We start from the raw sequence: 12,726 nt of genomic DNA, 5'->3' as shown, positions 1-12,726 counted from the left end.
CTCTCTCAACAAAAAAATTTGCTATGAACATTTTGGTTTGATAGAGGGAGATGATTAGACGGAGAGATAGAGATGAAGAATGAACTGATGAGGTAGATTTTGTGAAAGAAAATATATCTAGGGTTTTATGATTGAGAGGGAATCTCGAGAAAATATCAAAGGTAGAGATATTAGTTTAGAAGTAGACGGTGTAGATGGATGGCTAGAAACCGTGGCCCCAGAAAACCCCAAGTGTGACCACCCTTGATGTGACCAAGCGTGTGAATAGCACGCTCGAAAAATTAGCATGTTACAATTCGTAACGGCAGCCACATGTTACGAATTATGAAAAAATTCGTAACGGCTTCTGCTTGTTACAACTAGGTTATAACGACTTTTTGTAACAGGAAAATTCGTAACGGCTATTGGGCCGTTACGAATTTTAGTTGCGAATCCTTAGAAATGGTGTAGTGAAAAATAGTGTGTGAATAACCTCTATTTAACGTCCTCTAAGAATGTTTCAATGATTGAAATGAGAGTTTAGAATATAACCTTGAATGGATATAAACATTGTATGTGAACTCATACTTGTGTAAGTCCAAAATCCTTGAACCAAAGTATGCGTACTTTGCTACTCAGGGTAACCGGAAATAAAGTCCGCGTACTGTCGAAAGTTCACATCCCGTGAATTTCTGCTGGAGTTTGTGAACTGAAAACAAACACAATCCGGGTACTTAAGTATGCGTACCCGGTATGCGTACTTGAGTGGGTTATTTTCTGAAAACGGTTTATTCGTGAACTAATACATATATAAATTAAGGAATATGCATATTTCCAAACCGTGGCTATAATGATCATGAATCAAAATCGTTGTTGCTTCGATTGTGTCTTGTATACTTCTATGAGATCTAAGCAATTGAACAACTCTATAACTAGTTCTTTTGAGTCATTTGAACTAGTTATGGTGAAGATGAATATGGTTGATATTAAAGTGCTCATTTGTCTAACCATTGGTTAACTACTGTTGAACCAACTATGTGTACACGTTTAGGTATGGTTACACAAACCTAAATGAACGTGCATTTCATTTGTGTATAACAAGCTAAGTTCTATCTAACGGTTGAAAGATCTTAACTTGAATCTAATCAGGTTTTCATCTAACGGTGAATATTGAATGCTTTATTACCAAGGTAACTTAGATTGCAAAGCCTGATTTGGAGACTACATAAAGGAGAACTCTAGCAACTGGGAAACCTAATCCCCACACCTCATGTGTGATAATAGTTGTATAAGCTAGAGTCGATTCTCCTTTAACCTTAGGTTTCTATCGAGACCTTGTAGGTTAACGACTTGAAGACTTCATTGGGATTGTGAAGCCAGACCCAACTATCTTCTCTGTAGTTGCGTGATCTGATCGTGTTGAGTGCAATTGGAATAATTGGCTCGAGATTAATATCTCCGATAGGCAAGATAGAAAAGTAGTCACAAACATCTTCGTCTCATCGTTTGTGATTCCACAATATCTTGTTTCGCTAGTCGATTAAGATTATTGTGAGGTGATTGATATTTCTAGGTCGTTATTCGGGAATATAAGTCCGATATATCAATTGGTTCCTGTTCACCTTGATTTATCAAAGGACGGAACAAAACTCGCAGGTATTTCTGTGGGAGACAGATTTATCTATTCCTATATACTTTTTTGTGTGATACAAATTTGTTTATTAAAGTCTTCGACTTTGGGTCGTAGCAACTCTTCGTTGTGGGTGAGATCAGCTAAGGGAATCAAGTGCGTAGTATCCTGCTGGGATCAGATACATAAGGAGTACAACTGTACCTTGGATCAGTGTGAGATTGATTAGGTTTCAACTACAGTCCAGACCGAAGTTAGTTTGTAGTAGGCTAGTGTCTGTAGCGGCTTAATACAGTGTGTGTTCAATCTGGACTAGGTCCCGAGGTTTTTCTGCATTTGCGGTTTCCTCGTTAACAAAACTTATGGTGTCTGTGTTATTTCTTTTTCGCATTTTATTTTGTTATATAATTGAAATATCACAGGTTGTGCGTTGAATCGATCATTTGGGAAATCCGACTTTTGGTTGTTGATTGAAATTGATTGATCCTTGAACATTGGTCTTTGGTACCGTTCAAGTTAATTTCTCTTGTATTCAATTAGACTCGCAGAATTCTATTTGCTTGAGTAAGTATTGAATCGAGAAATGGAGATATAACTCCTTGATATACTTTTTGTTAAGATTGAATCAAACTGTCTAGTTGATTCTCTTAAAATTATATTGGAGTTAGTCCATACAGATTGATAAGAGAAATATTGGGTGAGGTTGTTGTACCCCCACTTTTCAAATATGAGTAATAACAGTCTCTTTTGTTGCAAAACTTATTCAAGCTCATTTGACTTCAATAAAATAAACAAACTTTCATACACTGAAGCATTTTTACAACCACTACAAATTTTTCCTTATCAATACCGTCAATATCCGCACCATCTCAAAGTAGTTTATGCATAAAATAATTCTGACTTGACTATGCAGTGGTCTCCACTTTCTCTATGTTAAGAGTCGTAACAATTTTCAAACACCAAAACTGAACTATGAATGCATACCCTTTCTAGCAAACTTTAAAGGGAACGAAAATCAAGTAGACAACAAAGGTTCAAGTAACTAACAATTGATATTTTAGTAAGATCAAGAGCTTCATTTTGCTCAAAGATTGCCCTTTCTTCTGGTCCCAAAAGTAATTCAACTTCTGCAAAAACCAAAAACTAACTACATCTTTAAAACACGTAGAGTAAAACAACCTATGATCATCATATGAAAGGCTAATTACACTCTAACAAAGTATGTATCATAGAGAAGATGGAGAAAATCCAACAGCCAATGACTAATAATCCAAAGATTGATCCAAGATTTCCCTTTCTTTTGGTTCATAGTTGATTCCCCAAAGATCATCTCATGCAACTTCAAACACAATAAGCAAAATAGTCAGTAACCAATGACTAATAGTCCATTGCAATTGTATTGGATTTTCAATGAGAAATAAGAGACATCTTAAACAGAATAAAGGCTTGCATATCATGAACCACATGAAAGCCTATACTCCGATTTTTTTTAAATAGTATCCAATGTCCGATTATACTTCTTATAATTCAAGCAAGTCTATGTTCTAAAAAAAAAATTAAGTTAATCCTCAAATTACAATTCCATGCTGATGATGATAAGAATCCTACTTAAAATTTACATTTTTAATTCTAATAAAATTAACAAATCTTTGATCAAATCTAAATCTACAATCAAAATTTAAATTTTAGAATAGTGAAATTTCACCCGTACACACTCTATAATGTTAAAGCAATAATGCTGCACTTTCAATTTTTAAGTGCAAAAGAGAATAGGTTTAGCCGTTTAGGTTACCATAGATTCACTTGCACAAAAGGCAGAAAAGATGGCAGCAAAGTATTTGCAAGGAAAGCAAACCCTAATCAAAATTATATAAAAAAAAGAAGAAGTTAGGGTTTACTCAGGGGGGGCCAGAATTCTAGAAATGGGTGGGCAAATTATCAATCATGCACACATTTTAGGGGGTGCAAAAATGACTAAAATGGGAGGAAAATTGCTTAAATTAGGCTTGGAAGCTTACATTTGAGGGGGCGCAATTGCACACCCACCTCTCAATGTGGCGGTTTACTCCACCGGTGGAAGAAAAGAGGGAAGAAAAAGAAGTTAGGGTTTGTTTGTTTTTTTATTTTTTTTGGTTCCTAACGACCCCAACTTCATTTTTCTTCGCAGTTGTTCACTTCCCTTTCTCCTTGAACTTGAATTTAAATCCAACTGAATTATGACCTAAATCAGCATACATGTGTTATCACCATCACTGACTGCAGTCACTGCACTCTTAATACTGGTAACATCCATCACAACCAACGCCAATTTTAGGTCAAAACCCCTGAATCCCTGAATCAAAAGCAACAATCACAGTATTAACACCACTGGTTCGGCGCCCTTGTAAGAAAATCCATCTTCGCTGATCCAACAGCTTCATGCAAAACCCATCTTCAATTACTACTCCTTGAACTCCATGGCGCGAATCCAGTCCTCAATGCATATAGAAAGCCCCCAATATCCACTGTTGTTGTTATTGTTGTATGTATGTCTTGAACTCAAGCTTCACAATCTTTGTACATCCATCCATCATCCTTATTTTATTCCAGCTGAGAACAACCTCATGATCCTCTCCGTTCATCACCATTTTGCCACACGAAATCAGTGGCAGCAGCAGTCCATGGAACCTCTTTTCTCGCCAGTTTATCGGCTTAAACGCAGTCGATATCCTTCAACAGATCGTTCCCCAGCACGTACAACTACCAAATACAGCCACCAAAACGTTTTCAACACCCATTGTTAACATATCACCATCACCGTACCTTGTTTGCATGTTGGCTTCTAAACAGATCCAAGCCAATGCCAGACACGCCTTGTACTCGGCTCTTGAACTTTGGTTAGAGGGATTACGATCAAATGTTTGTCAGATATTATCAAATTACTATGTTAGAGATGTACATGATATATAGAGCAGTAGGGTGGTTTCAGAAATTACCTGCCTTTAATCTTTCTTTTATTCATCTACCGCTCTTAGAGTTCCTGGTACGACATCAGCTGATGGATTTTGAGCACCAAATTGGAGACTTGGAGACTGTTGGAGTCTCGTATGGATTACATGGGTTAAATAGAGCAATACCGTGGATATAGCAACAAATATGCAAGGTTAAACAATAGAAAAGGGAACGTATAAGATCCACATTGGTTATATGAGAAGTGTATTAGTAGAATTCAACGTACTGTAAATTTTCGTTACTATGATGAGAAAACTTACCTTGTCATGGATGACATGAGCATTGTAAGAAAACTACATTTCCTGTGTCTCATTCTGACAGTGACCAAAGTATGACTTCTCGATGGCCTTGATGATAAAGAAAAAAAGTAAGAAGCAAAAATCGAATAGATTCAGATTGCATTTTTTGTATAATTGAAACAACAACTTTATGATTACTTTCAGAAAATTGAATTTGTGCCATCAGAATTGGAGGATGGTAGAGCTAGGTTGGCTTGTAGCTACTGAAAAATGAAAAATATCCAGTTAGGACAGTCATTTGTATTTTACCCCGTAGACGACATTATTTGACGATGATAGGTTTGAAATTTGTGAAAAACGTACCTGCCAGCATTCGTAGGTTGCATCCAGTAGCAGTTATACTTAACTTTTGCAGTGGCTGCATCATAAGTTGCATCCAGTAGCAGTTATACTTAATTTCTGCAGTGGTTGTACTGCAGTAGTCATTAACACAAAAATCACATTATAATGTTAAATTTTAACAATCAAACAAAAACAAAAAGAATAATAACAAAAGTGACTATCAGTTCACATATAGAGAGAGTTTAGTGTTGGTTAGTAGTGGCAATTTTTGCATTGTACACATACATTTCACATTTATATGCAATGTACTTTGCATAGTCCATTTCAGTGGCAGTATCCATGAGTCAAGTCCTAAAGTACATTAAATGAGAAGGCATGCCTGATCTATTCCCACCTCAGAAGAGCTAGCACTTCGGCTTTCAAGGATGCATTCTCTTCCAATTGTTTTTTGATGAGATCCTTAAAGATAGTCGTAACAGTGACCATACTGTTACTTAGTCATAAAAAATAAAAAACAACAACGGGATTGCAATCACCTAACCGTTCCTGATAATTTTCTTGCATATTGCGACAGTGCAAAACCTTTATGTTCCTTTCGCCTTCTCTTTAAAATTACTCTATAATAGATAAACACCTGAATCAATAGCCTAAATTTGTAGATTTTGTTTCCAAATACAAACGTAACTACGGAAACAAAGAACTCTTTATATGCTCGTGGAAAAATAAAACATGCGTTTGTAAGAACTTAATATGTCACTCCAGTATTCTAATAAGCATACATGGTTTCTGCAACTCTACTTCATATATATATATAGACCGTGCAAGAGAGTGTGAAATAAATTTTAATAAGCATACATGGTTTCTGGAGTTCATGGGATTTTAACAAGCATATATACATGCTTAAATAAAGAAGAAAAAAATGACCCACTCACCTTTCTTGGGATTTTGCACGAATAATGGTACAAAAGATACTATCTTTTTCCTTTTTCTCCTTCTTATCAACAACACCGTTAGAAAAACATTTTGAAGTTCAAATCCATAAAACATCTGATATTTTTTGTGGATCTGCAGTACCCTAAAAATCAACCTGACAAAAGAAGTAGATCAATGAAGAATTATGAATTTTACCTTTCTTCCATTTCCCTGCTCTGCGAGTTGTTATCACCAGTACTGAATCTGAAAATTACATCCAAATTAATCAAACAGTTTTCTAATATAAAAATAGAGAACTTTAAAAATCAAAAAAGAAACCCTTAAAATCCTTTTGCATGATACTGCAATTTAGATCAATCAATATCAGGCTTAGGGTAAACCCTAATCGGATTTAAAAATATATAATAACCTAAAAAAGAAAATTGAATCATACTATATCCGACCAAGAGGGGGATTTTTTCTCAATGACCCATGATGAAGATGCCCGCAACAAAAAACGAACACGAATCAGAAAAACATCTAGCCAAACAATCAGAGAAGGGGTGGGTAAACTGGAGGTGGAAGGGTTAGGGTTTATGATGCAGAGAAACAAAGAGACAGAAAAGAAAGGTAAGGGTTTACCAATAGCAAAAATCTCCCATGGAAAATAAAAACGTACAGAACTCTCCCTTGGATCAAAACACATGCATGCGATGAACTAAGAGGCGAAGAAAATAGGATCAGGGACGGAGAAAAGAGACGGCGAAAGTACCGGGGGTTAGTCCTCGAATGATTTCGGGGGAGTTGAGTGTATTTTAAATCTCAGGGATTTTGAGAGAGTTTGAGAGAGTGTAGGGAGTTTGAGAGAGTTTTGTGTTTTTGAGTTCTGGGAGTTTGGGGGAGTGTAGGGAGTTTGAGAGAGTTTATTAGAGGGAGTTTGGGGGAGTTTGAGAGAGTTCACTCCTAACTCATTCTCTTTTAAGAAACAATAAACCCTTATTTGCAAATAACATTGATCTTTAATCAAAAAGAAAAAAATAAATGAAAATGATCATATCTCTGTATCAATAGTATGTTATTTTGTGCAACGAGATAAATTTTTTTCCCTTCAATTTAACGGTCTCCATACAATTCTAACTCCCTTTGTTCACGAACATTTTCCCACATATCATCCGTTATACTCTTTCTCCAACCGAATCCAGAAGTACAAGATATAAACAAATCCTGGTATTGACCAAATCTAGTCTTCAACCATCTATGTTTCCCTTTATAGTTCTCAAAAGATTTGTCACAACCACATGCTTGGTTAAGTTTTGGAAGTATCTCCTCTTCCATTATTCTCTTAGTAAAACATCTACTAGTGTCTTTCTTCTTCTCAAGTGTAGCTTCTACCAACAGTTCCAATAATTTCTCAGTCTCTCGAATTGTCCATTGTTTGTAATTCGTAGTCACTTCCGTTTCCGGTTCCGTATTCTTATTCTTCCTAACATTCTTTTTTTTCTTGTTGTTTTCAGCAGGTTGGCTGGATTTTTCCATTCTATGGTGTGACATGTTAACTACATTAGTACGTAGACTAATACTAGAACTTAACAAAGCAAGGATAGTAATAACACCAAACAGTCTAATGTAAACATGATAAAAAAATGTGATACTAGATTACACAGTACTAACACGCAGAGCTACTTAGCCAAATTGTTAATCAAAGAAAATCCCTTAGCAACTCCTTGCAACAAAAGCACCGTATGAATTGGCTAAAACACGCCAATACGGAATGAAGTACGCCACTGTATTGAACTTTGGCATATAGAATAGAAGAGAAGTATGTGTCTAAATACGATGAGTTAACAAGTGATAGTGATTCTCAATGACACCCATGCAAAGTAGCAAGCCAATTAATGCATGATGACATAACAAATTATGAAGATAGCTGTAAAGGAATTCTGTTTCACCGAAACACAGTTTCAGATTGTCCAATCTTTGTAGTAATAATACTTACCTGATCCTCTTTAAATTTTTATGGTACACTTACAACTCAATATTCCACAACACACTCAAAAATCATAGCATTCCAACGGTTCATTAAAAAGATACATTACTCAGAACCCGACTACTTTCAATACGTGCATACAGAATTCAGTTCCGGATTTCTCACACTTTGGTGTACCTAAAGTGATCAGAACTTCATGAAATTTCTACAGTAGGTAACCTTCATATATACAAACATCATACTAAAATTTCAGATTTGTCCGATAAGCGGAGAATGAGATAAATAGGAATCAGTCCCCTATTCGGGATTTAAACTCAGCAGACCATAGTCATATATTGTGCAAGCTTTTCAGTAGAAAACGTGACCTGATCCGCGTGAAAATTTTACTGTACTTCTATAACAAGGTAAACTACGACATACTCAAATTTCATCATATTCCAGTGGTTGAATTTAAAGATATCATTATAATCAAATCATGTCATTTCTTATCAAGATCTTTTGAACCACAAATTAGGGTTTTGACAGAGAGAGAGTACCCACAAAAAAAAACTATACACACAATCAAAATAACACAATCATGGAGATCAAAGATATGAAAAACAATCAAAATAGTACACAAATCAAACTATTATAAACAATCATTGAGATCAAAGAAGAAAAAAAACATACCTGGAAAAAAACGTTTCCTCTTCTTTCTCCTATGGTTTTCTGCGCACCAAACTCCTTCCCAAATCTCTACTCTTTTGAGAGATTTGTTGTGAGACCAAAATACACTAAAAACTCCTTCGAACTCCCCAAAGCAACCAACTCCCTACTATTGTAGGGTTTTATGACTAACAGGGAGTTCAAGAGCTTTTTTTAAACTCCTCAGCGACTAACAGGTGTTTTCTAGAGAGTTTAGGAGACTCCTCTAAACTCCCCCACGACTAACGGAGGTTTGGAGAGACTCCCTCAAACTCCCTCAGGACTAACAGGAGAAAACCTAAATACATTAAAATCTCTCGAACTCTCCCACGACTAACCCCCTGTAAGTTTCAGGTTTTACTGAGTTTTTTTCCGCAAGTTTAGTTGTTTTTTTCCTCGATAAGTTTTTATTTCCCCAAAATTTTTTCTTAATTTTCTGAGGAAAAAGAGGGTTTTTGTTTTATTTGCCTAGTTATTTTTTCCGGATTGCGATAAAAATTAGGAATGACATGGCGCAAAAAGAGAGAATTTCTCTACAATTTGGAGAGGGGAGAGTGACGCTTACCGTGCGACGTGTGAGCTCATATGACTTAGAATTTTAAAAAAATCGGATAATATAAACAATGTTAGGGTTGATCAACTGTAGGCATCCTTACATTTATAAGGTAATATGTACTGGTATCTTCCTTCGCTAGAGCATAGAAATTTATGCATTGACCTTCTTAAGTTCCAACTTTTTGTATTTTCGCGTGTTTGGGTGTTTTTATTACGTGGGTTGGTTTTTTTAATTGTTAACTAGGTTGTTGTTTTGATTGTTGAGAATCAGGGGTGAATCCAAGGGGGAGCTAGTGGGGTCACTGCCCCCTGAAATCGTACACGCACCCATATAAATTTAGATATTTTTATTCCTAAAGTTATTCTTAGACCCCATAAAATGTTGAAATTATAAAGATATTCCTATAATTTCCATGTAATTTTTGTGTAGCTTTGAAATCATCCCATTATATTCGTCACAATTAAAAACTTACCCAAAAAGGTTTAATATATCACAAATCCTATTTTATAGGAAAGGTACAAGAATTTTTTGTGCATATGAAACTGTTTCCCATTATGATATGGGACTTAGATATGATTTTCAATGACCATGAATGCCCCACTGAATAGTCGTTCTGAATTCGCCCCTGGTTGAGATGTTCAATTAAATTATGGTATTGTCATTAAAGAAAATACTAAAACATAGCTTAGGCAACATTTTGATGAGAAAAACTAACGGAAGCTATAGCTAAACACCAGAAAGTACCAGAGATTTGAATTTAACAATGGAACCGTGGGAGTTCAGATCTCAAACTTTGACTGCACTATCACTTCTCTCTTTGTTCCATATAAATGGTAATAAATTTTCCTTTTCATCTTGGTCTTATTGTATTCAAGACTAGATATTTGATCTAATTCAATTTCTTTATTGATCTTGCACCTTATTTGATCCACTTGCAGGTTGCTTCAAGGTCCTTTATGACATTATATGGTAGTCACTGAATAAACCTTTTGGAAATTTTTCTTCAAGCTGATTTTAGCTACAGAAAATAGGTATAGCCTCCTATGAGATATATAAACTCCTTTCAAGAAAAATGTATGTCTTCAAGTATATATTGTGGTGGTTTTGGAATTGACACAATATCATACTCCATGACTTAATAATTAGGATTTCGATATACTCTTTGCAAAGCCTCGAGGATACAAGTCATGGAGTAAATATGAGACTCTTTTTCCTCACAAACATGGATGGGTCTAAGCAAAGTTATACATACAGGGATGTATATCATTCCAACAAAGGTACATCGTAAGTTCAACTCCTACTGTGAAATATTTACTCAAGCACAATGGTCACTCTTAAATTGGTTTTAGTTCTCTTAGTTATAATTGTGAACATATTTTGCATGTAAAGGGGATATGTTGATCGATGATGCAAATTCGTTGTCTCAATAGGTTGAAGAGCACCAGAGCTTATTCAATCAGTTATATTAAGGTGTGTAACTCAATTTTCTGTTCTTTATGAATTAGTACTGGTTTTGATGCAAAAGTTTTGATTTTTGTTGTTTTATGATAATTATTGAATATGGGTTTTGATTAATTTTTTAGTTGAAGAAGGTTAGCATTAGGACCATCAACTGTGAAAAAATTTAGTCCATAAGAGAATCTGGTAGGAAGAATGAGAATGGGTTCTGATTATTGAATGTCCAAGATTGCTTTCAATATTGTGTTTATTAGCCCTAAACCGTGCTTATTACTTATTAGCCATAAAGCGTTTGTTTGTACTTCCAGTGCCCGCTAAGACATAGATGATTCATTAGGACTCAACGAACAATTCAGTTATATATAAGTAATATGTGTTGTTGGTTGTGATAGAAATATGAAAAAGAACACTAGAGTCAAGTACACATTTTCTCTTTTGCTAAAGCATTGGCTGCTCTGCTCGCCTGCTCCTGAGAAAGTTGTGTTCTTTTATTATAAATGTGTGATTTTTTTATCAGTAATATAGGCGCCCAAACTGTTTTTGATGACTAATTCAACTAGCTGGAATTCAACTCTCAGTCACACAAGCCGTCTAACTGAGGCTCCCCAAGTCAGATAAAAATGCTTAGTTAGGTTTGTCAAGGGCCCAGCATTGGAATATATTATGCAGATAGGAAGAGCAGTAGGAAGAAGTTTTTCGATGCCCAACATTGGTAGCTCTATTGCTAGCTCTTGCACCTCTGTGCTGTTAGCAGATTTTTTTAGTATTTTAGTTCCTTTTTTTCTGCTCTTTATTTCAATGAATTGAGTTGGTTGTGAACTTGTGATTATAATGAATTGGCTATGATTTATAATGCAGGATGCAAAATGGCAGTTTCGAACATCTAATTGGCAACAACGGTGATGATAAAGTTATTGTTTCCAACACCGTTGTTTTACGACACTCCTCTCGCAGTACTCTCTTCAATTATAATATTAGCAATGTTAGGGTTGATCAATTGTAGGTATCCTTCCATTTGTAAGGTAATATGTACTGGTATTTTTTTCACTGCTTTAATTTTTAACTATCAGTTTGTGATTTTTCATTACAAAGATAATTTAAATCATACTATCAGTAATATGTACATCCAATTGAAAATTCTGCAAAGGGTGATATCCTTTGCTAGACTTCGTTGCAAGTGATATGATTCTCACTGATGTTGCAATTAGTGGAAATCCATATTGATGATGACTGATGTTGTGTTATTACAGTTCTATAAAATTGTAAAAATAATGTCATCATTCAGACTCACCTGAGCTACACCTTGGAATGAAGTGGATTGAAACGGATAGGGAATTTCAGATCTTGGGAAGCTTGGAAGGTGATTATCTGGAACCTATGTACATCAGTGAAGTCTAATTCTGAATGTGCTCACATTCTCCCTTCATGAAAGATGTGTATATCTTTTCTTTTTTTTCCATTTTGTGTTTGGTGGGGAGGGTAAAAGAATAGGAGTATCAGGTTTATCACTAACAGGGACGGACAGACAAATGGTTCTGCCACGATAATTTTCTGGATATCTTGAGACATCTTATTGCTCGAATAAACTAATAAAGTAAAGTTGTTCCTGACATTAAGTTTTTCCGTTTGGTTCGGCCTGCATAACGGAATTGGCGAAGACGAATAGAGTTGTTCTTTATTTACATGAGGATTCTCGATCAGCTTTAAATTATCAATCACTAGAGATCTCAGAGCTAGCATAAGTTTACATTTTTTTCCATAATTATCTCTATCCTGTTCTTTGAAATAAGTCGTGAAAAAATATATAGCTGGACACAGATGAATTCTAGAATTTGGCCAGGCTTTCTTTGTTGTAAAGAACTCCTGCAGCTGCAAATAAATTAGTCAGGAACGTACTTAGTATACAGTTTTAATAATTGCACAATTTCATCCCATGATTTTTCTATAG

General features: G+C 35.3%; 1 long non-coding RNA gene across 9 annotated transcripts; it reads right to left on the bottom strand.

Annotated features, from left to right (window-relative positions):
* Positions 1-3,328: 3,328 nt before the first annotated feature.
* On the bottom strand, positions 3,329-6,969 carry LOC113319301. 9 transcript variants are annotated; one of them, XR_003345335.1, is made up of 7 exons: positions 6,548-6,969; positions 6,310-6,357; positions 6,114-6,175; positions 5,203-5,798; positions 5,038-5,102; positions 4,585-4,947; positions 3,329-4,480 (listed from the first exon to the last, which is right to left on the bottom strand). It is a non-coding gene; the product is annotated as an uncharacterized LOC113319301 (long non-coding RNA). The 9 variants fall into 9 exon arrangements; XR_003345334.1 differs by having other exon boundaries at positions 6,114-6,172; XR_003345332.1 differs by having other exon boundaries at positions 5,203-5,312; positions 5,718-5,798; positions 6,114-6,357; positions 6,736-6,969.
* Positions 6,970-12,726: the final 5,757 nt, after the last annotated feature.

Source organism: Papaver somniferum, chromosome 10 (assembly GCF_003573695.1).
Source record: "Papaver somniferum cultivar HN1 chromosome 10, ASM357369v1, whole genome shotgun sequence".
NCBI classification, from domain to species: Eukaryota; Viridiplantae; Streptophyta; class Magnoliopsida; order Ranunculales; family Papaveraceae; genus Papaver; species Papaver somniferum.
Note: the sequence above shows the minus strand (reverse complement) of the source record. Positions and strands in the feature narration are given on the sequence as shown.